Genomic DNA, 9,235 nt, shown 5'->3' with positions numbered 1-9,235 from the left:
AAGACAGAGCTACCATCTAAGAGGAGAAGGAAGAACCCCAGAGGGGAGGCTACCGGCAGGCCAAGCATCCATGAGGTGGAGGAGTAGCAGACATCCTCTTCTGGGTCTCCAGTCCCCCCTGCCACCTTCTGTCACAGCATCTAAGACATTGTCTTCCCGACATTTTTTTTTTTTTTTTTTCTTTTTAGGGCCACACCTGAGGCACATGGACGTTCCCGGGCTAGGGGTTGAATTGGAGCTGCAGCTGCCGGCCTACGTCACAGCCACAGAAACAAGAGATCTGAGCCACAGCAATTTGGGATCTGAGCCTCATCTTTGACCTATACCGCAGCTTGTGGCAATGCTGGATCCTTAACCTACTGAGCAAAACCAGGGATCAAACCCACATCTTCACAAACACCATGTTAGGTTCTTAACCCACTGAGCCACAACGGGAACTCCTTGACATTTTTGTTTTACCCTAACCCATGTGAAAAAATATATCCTACTTGGAGCCCCCTAAACACCCATGCACACATACACACCCCAAGAGTTGCAAGAAACAATACCTACCCTCACTACATGCAAGCTTCTCCAAATATTTTCTACCCAATTCTTGTTCATATTTTAGAAAAGGTGTCATGCTGGTTGCAAACCACTCAACTGACCTCAGGAGCTACTGATAAATGATAGTTTGCAGCTTGGAAAAGTGTGCAAGCTCACCAGGCTGGATCCATCGCCATGGCACAGATGTGGACACTGAGGCCCAGAGGGAAACCCTAGCCTTCCCAAGGTCTGGTTGGTGACAGAGCCTCAGCCAGAGCTCAGGTGGCTCCCGGGGTAGATTTTTCACAGTAAGTTTCCAGAGCCTGGGGGACTTCTTGATATAGCTGCCTGCAAAAACAAAGCCTGGGGAGAAGGTTGCAGCTGGAAGATGAGAAGGATGTTTGCTGACCAGCAGACTCTGATAGAGTTCCCCCAGGTCACAGTGCTCAAGGCCAGGTTGAGCCCAGGAAAAGTTCAGCCTCAAGAGTCAGCCTCAGAGTTCCTGCTGTGGCTCAGCAGTAACGAACCTGGCTAGGATCCATGAGGATGAGGGTTCGATCCCTGGCCTCACTCAATGAGTTAAGCAACCGGCATTACTGTGAGCTGTGGTATAGGTCGCAGACGAGGCTCAGATCTGGCATTGCTGTGGCTGTGGTATAGGCTGGTGGCTACAGCTCTGATTCGACGCCTAGCCGGGGAACCTCCAAAAGATTCAGCCTCTAGTGCCTCCAGAGAAAGGTCCCAGCGGTGCGAGAGAGGGAGGCTCCCAGTCTGAGGGAGGAGACATAAAGGCCCTCCCTCAGGGAGCCCCCACTGGAAAAGGGGAGACCCTATCTCTGCTGCAGGCAGAAACCGAGGATGTATCCAGAAGGAGGGCCTGAATTCCACGTCTACGCTGGGAGCCTCACCAGCAAAGCAGCAAGAAGGGTGGGAGGAAGGAAGGAAACATCGAAGCCCCTAAAGGTATCACCTGCATGGAAGGGCCCCCCACTCCCCGCAGGCAGCCTTGCCAGGTTAAGTACAAGATGCCCAGTGACACTTGAATTTCAGATAAACAATGAAAATTTCATGGGGCAGCCTGTCTTTTCATTTGCTGTATCTGGCAACCAACCCGCCTCCAGGACTGTCCCTCCTCAGACCCAACTGGCCAAGCTGACCAGGGGTCCTAAGGACCATCTAGGACTAACGTGGGGGAGACTCAGGGGTAATGATCCAGGGGACCCCATCAACCTGCAGCAGGCAGTCTTCAGACCCACAGACACCCCCAGCTTGGGCAGCTGCCCCACCCCCGGCCATCCCCCCAACCCGAGGAGCATGGCTGCAATGGGGAAGGCGAGGAGCGGCCTCGGGGTGGGCACGTGGTGGTGGGCAAGGGAGCGAACGGCTTCCTTTGCCCCTTGTCTGCAGCCTCATCAGGACAGTCGAGATAAGAGAGTCTTCAGGGAAACTTCCTGTGAGACAAAGCCAACCGCTGGGCCTGATGCTCCCCTGGCCCCTGGAGGCCGTTTCTCTGAAGTCACGGGGCCTGGGGCAGGAGGGTTTTACCAGCCTCTAGCCACATTCCGCCCCCGACCCTTGCATCTCTTCTGCCTGCCTTCCTCCCTGCAGCCCCCAACCCTCCCCCCCACACCGTGTGGGCTTGTTGTGTGGCTGCCAGAGTCAGGCAGTGCCAAGGGTGTGGCTGAGGTGGCCGCAGTCAGAAGGTGAGGGGGCGAGCCCACCAGCTTCACCAGGAGGGCTTTCCCTGAGCTCTCGAAGCCTTTAAGAGCCAAAAACATCCCGCTTCCCAGACCCAGGAGGGGAGCGAAGCGTGGGGTCCCAGGCCCTGCCTGCACCTCGTTACTGAGAGGAGAGGAAAAGTTGTTTCTGCTTCCCCGTGGGTTTCTACACTGGCCATTTCCACACCCCACCAAGCAAAGGAATGAACCACCTAATGTGCTGGGCCATTTGGGGGTTCTACAGATCAGCCTCCAGGAAGCAAGCCCCGAGTGGCACCCCCATCCTCAGGGAGCACTCAGACTGACGAGGGAGAATCTGTCGGTGCCCTTAGGGACTCTAACCAGGTGACATGACTAATGTCCACGCACTCATTCATTCAAGTACGCTATTGCTTTAGCCCCTCTTAAGCGGAAATCACTTTATATTATCTAAGTGAATCCACATTAATGTCTGGAAGATGGGTGAGATTAGGCCCATTGGACAGATCCTGATAATGAGGCCCAGAGAGGTCAAGTCACTTGCCCAGAGTCACAGAGCCAGAAAACACGACCCATGTCAAAAGCACAGCCCAGCTCCCTCTGATCTCAACTGCCCTGTGCCCGGTCACACGGGCCACGGTAGCTGACGCTCTGGGGGCACTTACTACATGCCGGTCACCACCCTCTGTCCATCCACATTTCCCCAGGCCTCGGGTTTCTGAGGGTGCCCGTTTAAAAGACAACAACTGAGTCTCAAAAAGGTAACTTTGTCCGTAGGCACCTTTTTTTCTTTTTAGGGCCGCACCCATGGCATATGGAGGTTCCCAGGCCAGGAGTCGAATCAGAGCTATAGCTGCAAGCCTACACCACGGCCACAGCCACGCAGGATCCAAGCCACATCTGCAACCTACACCATAGCTCACAGCAATGCCGGATCCTTAACGCACTGAGCGAGGCCAGGGATCGAACCTGCATCCTCATGGATGCTCGTCAGATTCGCTTCTGCTGAGCCACAACGGGAACACCCTAAGACATGTTTTGAAGCTGTCAGAGTTGGGCCTGTGTTTGGGGGTTGGGTTTTGGACCCCAGGGACCCAGAATCAGCCCTCCGGGATTTGAACTCAGGCCGTCAGGCCAGGCTGGGCCAGAAGTGGCCCAGTGTTATCACTCCCGCGGCTGCCAGATAGCAGTTTATTAATAGCCACGAGGTGTTTATTATTGCTAAAGAATCAGCAGCTCCTGGAGGGGAGCTCGGGGTCATGGGACTCCAGCCAGGTCAGCCCCTCACCCCTCACTCCCGGGGGGCTCATCCTGAGAAGCCAGATCCCTCAGCTCGGCCCCACAGCCCCCACCCAGGGAACCCTTACCCAATCGGGCAGCCGCCCCATGACTGGGAGTGGTGACCCCTGTCACACTGGTAAGTGTGCAAGCCGTGTGGATGGACTCGTGCGGAAGGAGACCTGTGACCTGGCGTCTTACTCCGGGTGAGAGGAGGTGGCCAGGGTGTCAGCCAGGGCCTGGCCTTCCCCACAGTCCTCAGCCTCCAGCCGGCCCTGAATCCCGGCCCCCGCCATCCTCTCTCTTTCTCAGGCTGGATGGGCAGAACTGAAGATGGGGCAGTGGGACGAAAACCCTGGGGAGCAAAACAGAGACCTGGGGTGGGGGGTGGAGAGGTCCCCCACCAGAAGGAAGCCAAACACAAACAGATATGCAAGGGCCCATTTCCCCAGGAGACGGCAGCTTCCAGCTCTCTGAGCACCAGGAAAGGCATTCTTCTCCCCTCTCCCTTCATCCCAGAGGCCCCTCCCCATCCGTCCCTGCACCTCAGACCCTCCCCCCAAAGATCCTGGAGCCCTTCTGGGAGGGCTTCTGAGATGGACACTCCTGAGAGCCTGGCTTGCCTCACTCCTCCGTGGGGGAGTGAGGATGTGTGCTTGCAAAGATGGTATAAACCCAGGTCACGGTATTTTGGTTTAAACATTAAAAAGTGAGGAGGGGAAACAAAATAGCCAAATTATACTAAAGTAGGAGAAGAAAAAGGCATTGACGTGGAGACTAGAAATAACTACATAATTACAATGAGCACCGTGAGCACACCCTGCATACCAGGCACTGTCCCAGGTACTTTTGCACGTCGTCCACTTCCCTTCCTCCCCTCAAGCTCACAGTGCAGGTGCGTGTGTCCCCATTTTAGAGATGAGAATGTTGAGGCCCAGAGACATCACGGTGGCCAGCGGCAGAGCCAGGATTCCCACCCGGACCCGTCACCAGTTCTGGTGAGGCTTAGGGTAGCCCAGATCAGGCTCGGCAGAGGCTGCAGGCAGGGCGTTTGAGGAGAGGTCCCTTGGGGCTGGCCTGGCAAGCCATCACCCTGCCTCCTGGGACATTCAGCCCCAAGATGTCTGCATCAGCTGCAAACGGGGTGGGGAGTGGGCACACCGTGTCCCCCAGGCAGCCCGATGGAATGGGATTCTCAGAGGGGACAGGCAAAGCCCCAGGAGAGAGATCTGTGTTGGCATCTTCCCCACTTGGAGCCAGACCTAGGGACCATCAAGGGATGTGAGGCAACAACAGGGCCCAGCCAGCCTTGGCTCAGCACAGACACAGAGAGAATTCCGGTGGGGAAGGTCACCGTGTGCTGCTGGGGGGCGAGGTGAGGTTGCAGGTCCTGAAAAGGGCCAACCTCCCAAAGGCAAATGCAAATTTTTTTTTTTTTTTTTTTTTTTTTTTTTTTTTTTTTGCCATCCCCAGGCCAGGGATTGAACCTGCACCATAACAGTGACCCAAACCACAGCAGTAACAATGCCAGATCCTTACCCTGCTGAGCCACCAGGGAACTCCCCCAATGCAAATCTGTTTCAGACATGGGCCCTCTGGTCCTGAAAAGACCCAGGCCCGGCCTTCCTTCCATGGGCACTGATGCCTGACAGGCCCTTTTCCTTTGAACCCCTGCTCCCCTCAGTCCCAGTGCATTCCCCTTTCTGAGTCACTCCCCTCCTCTGCAGATGTTCAGCCAGGCCCTATCTTCGCCTTGCGTTTTCCCTTTCCAGGCAGATTATAAATATTTACTGATTCCTTCCCTGCCCTCCCCTGTGCCCCATGTCCTGATGGATAATGTCCTGTGGATGTAGCTGAATTGTCTTCCTCCCAAGAACTCTGAGGCCAGCCTGGTCGGGCCTCCCAAGGGTCAGCTCGTCTGGCCCCCATCTTGCGGCTGGGGTGTGCCGAAGCCATCTCAGTTGATGAGAGCCCAGGCTGCACCAGGGCACAGCACACATGGCTACTATTTCCTAAAGGCTAGAGGATGGGAGGGAGGCAGGAAGGACAGGAAGGAGATGATTCCATAGGCTCATCCTTCAAATCTCTTGTGCTTCTCTCTCTGCCAGTTCATCATAGCCTCTAGCCTCTCTCCCTCATGCTGTAAGTCAGGCCCACTTTCTCTCGGCGAGACATCAATAAAACTGAGTGGCTCTCCTCATTCGGGAAATTCAGACAAGATTTTGTCCCGCCTTGCTTAGCCCTTGCCCTGGGTCTTCCCACCAGGAGAGATTGCTGTTCTCTGATTCATTTATAAAGATCCTTCTTGCCTTGAACTTTCCTCCACCCTGAATCCACCATGCACACGGTAAAGCCATATGGATAGGAAGGGACAGAGGTCCTGGCCCTGAAGAAATGACCACTTAGTTAGATGGTTCAGATATGACTGGAGGGTAACAACGACCCCAGAATATCATAGCTTGAAAAAACAGCCATATATTTACTCACAGCCCGGTACAGCTTTCCTTTCTGTGTTGTTCCAAGAATGGCTAGCTTGGGTTTGGAGAATCCCAACGGCCTCCCTCACAGGTCGTGGGCCCCTGCAGGGCCTGCCTGAGCCCCTCTCCTTCTCCCTCCATGGCCGCGCTCCCCAGCAGGGTAGTTGGACCTCCTCACAGCATGGAAGCTACCTTCCAAGTGGCGTGGGGAAAAAATGGAAACAGCGAGGCCCCTGAAGGCCGAGGCCTGAAAGTCCCAGCACATCTGCCACATCTTCTTAGTCAAAGCAAGTCAGAAGGCCAGCCCAGGAGTTCCCGTCGTGGTGCAGTGGTTAACAAATGTGACTAGGAACCATGAGGTTGCGGGTTCGGTCCCTGGCCTTGCTCAGTGGGTTAAGGATCCGGTGTTGCTGTGAGCTGTGGTGTAGGTCGCAGACGTGGCTCGGATCCTGCGTTGCTATGGCTCTGGCGTAGGCCGGTGGCTACAGCTCCGATTCGACCCCTAGCCTGGGAACCTCCATGTGCCATGGGAGCGGCCCAATAAGTAGCAAAAAGACAAAAAAAAAAAAAAAAAAAAAAAAAAAAAAAAAAAAAAGAAGAAGAAGAAGGCCAGCCCAGGAAGAGTTGACTCTATGTCTTGCCGCACGCAGGCACAGGGGCGGGAAGAGCCTTTGGCTGCCATATTTCCTCCCAGGCCACCATGATGGTGCTAACGTAGGAAACCGATCCCGAATCACCTAGTTCTGTGTGGGTCCATCCCGGCTCCTTGCAGGAGGAAGGAGCATAGGCTCGGCAGTTCCTTGGAGAAGCAAGTACTCCAAAGGCCTTTGGCGCTGAGGCCAGGGTAGGTTGCCCCTCAGGAAAAAGGGAAAGGGGCTCAGGCTGGGCAGAGCCTAGTTGAGAAGGCACAGTGCATTTCCAGGGACAGCACTGGCCAGACCAGACGGGAGGGTGCCAGTCCCACAGTGGGGAGAAAAGTGGGGACATGTTGGCACTGGGCCTTCCGAGGTCCTTTGGGAAGGCTGCAGGGGGTGTGTGACAGGTCTTATACAATCGGGGGACTCAGCCCGCTCATTTTATCCTCCTTTTCACCAGAGTCTATTTAAAGACTGTTTCTCTCTTCCAAGGCTGCATGTTGCAATCTCTTTCGTGCTTAGGTTTCGGATCTTCTACGGACGAGCCCTAGCCCCTGGAGACCTCTCTTGCCTTGCCTTGCCTTACCACATTTGGGGAAATCTGGATGTCAGCCCTGGGTTTGGCCACCACCACATCCTCCCCCTGTCCCACTTTTGTGCTGCCTGTTTGTATTCAGTCTAGACGATTCATTTTTCTTGGTTGATGTTCTGCCCTAGCCTGGGGCAACTGTGGTGAGGTGGAAGAGCCCTAGAAGTGGAGTCAGGCAAGCTGGTTTAAATTCTGGCTTGGCCACGGCCTGGCTGTGCGTCAATTCGGGCAAGTGATTTACCCTCTCTGAGCCTCATCGGCCAAGCGGCCATAATGAGCCCCATCTCCAGGGTGGCTAAGAGGAGGAGACAGGGACTGGCATGGCTGAAGAGGCCTCTTTTTCTAATCCCCACCAACGACTGAGTTCCCTTCTCTCCATCCAGCCCTGCTCATGTCCCCCCACCTGTTAACAAGGCCCTCAACCCTCCACTCCCACCAGGGCGGCCCCTCACCTACCTCCACAGTCTTGGGCTGAAATAAATCTTCAGTCGCCAGGCCTCAGTTTCAACAATGTCAGCCAGATAACAAGTGTTTATTGAGCATGTTCTATGTCTCAGGCACCATTCTAGGAGCTGGAGATATAACAATGAACAAAACACATAAAAGGCTCTGGCCTCGCATTGCTTGCATTCTAGTAGTGGGGGGAAGGCCCACAGTGGGGGGTAAAATTTAAAGCTACACTGTCCTAAATGGCAGTCACTAGTCCCGTGTACATGACAAGCACTTGAAATGTGGCTACTCCCTGGAGTTCCCTTCGTGGCTCCGTGGTTAACTAGGATCCACGAGGACGCCAGTTCGATCCCTGGCCTGGCTCAGTGGGTTGAGGATCCGACGTGGCCATGAGCTGTGGTGTAGGTCGCAGACACGGCTCAGATCTTGTGTCGCTGTGACTGTGGCGTAGGCCAGCAGCTGTAGCTCCAATTAGACTCCCAGCCTGGGAATCTCCATATGCCTCGGGTGCGGCCCTTAAAAAAGATAATTGTGGCTACTCCCAGTTGAATGTTCAATAGAAAAGCAAAATAGGAGTTCTCTTGTTGCGCAGCAGATTAAGGATCTGGAGTTGTCACTGCAGCAGCACAGGTTCGATCCCCGGGCAGGGAACTGCCACATATTACAGGCATGACCAAAAAAAGAAAAAAAAAAAAATACGCATCAGATTTGAAGACAGTACCAAAAATAATGTAAAAACCTCTCATTAATCATTTTTATTTCGATTCAGCGTTGGAATGATATTTTAGATATGTTGGGGTTAAGTAAAATGTGTTATTATTAAATTAAATGTTACCTGTTTCTTTTATCTTTTAAAATCTGGCTCGGAGAACACTTGAAACTACATACGTGGTTCACATCATAGATCGTGGTTCACAGCGCTGTTCTAGAGTATGCTAGAAAATAGCCTGTTCTGTGGCGGTCGGGGGCGGGGGAGGTGAGTGAAAAGGAAGACCCCACGTGCAGAGTGAAGAAGGGGTTTCAACTGTAAATGCCATGGTCGAGGTGGCCTCGTTGAGAAGAGAACAAGACTTGAAGGGAAGAGGGTCACACAAGGCATGTCTGGAGAAAGACACTCCAGGAAGAGGGAGCAGCCTGTGCAAAGGCCCTGGGGTGAGAGCACGCCCACCATCTGAGGAACAGAGAAGCTAGTGTGGCTGGAGCCGACCAAGTGACATGGGGGTGCTGGCTGGAGGTCACTAAGTCGGGGAGATGGGGGCAGCACAGATGGTGCAGGGCCTTTTAAGGCCACCGTATGGACTTTGGCTTATTTCACCGAGTAAAACAGAGTCTGTGGGGGTTTGAGCCAAAAGGTGACATGATTCCGCTCACATTTTAACAGGCTCACCGTGCTGATGACAGTGCAGGTGAGAGGAGAATCCGGGAAGCCAGGTGGGAGGCTCAGGCAAATACCCACCCAGGATGGCAAGAGGCCCGACCTCACAGGGTGCTGGTGCGGATTCAGTGTTAACCAGTTAGAAGAGCCACAGGTGGAAAGTGCTTGCAAAATGAACACTTAAAAATGAGACTTTGGGGGAGTTCCCA

The sequence above is a fragment of the Sus scrofa genome, chromosome 7, assembly GCF_000003025.6.
Source record: "Sus scrofa isolate TJ Tabasco breed Duroc chromosome 7, Sscrofa11.1, whole genome shotgun sequence".
Lineage (NCBI taxonomy): Eukaryota > Metazoa > Chordata > Mammalia > Artiodactyla > Suidae > Sus > Sus scrofa.
The sequence above is the reverse complement of the archived record's forward strand: the minus strand, read 5'-3'. Positions refer to the sequence as shown.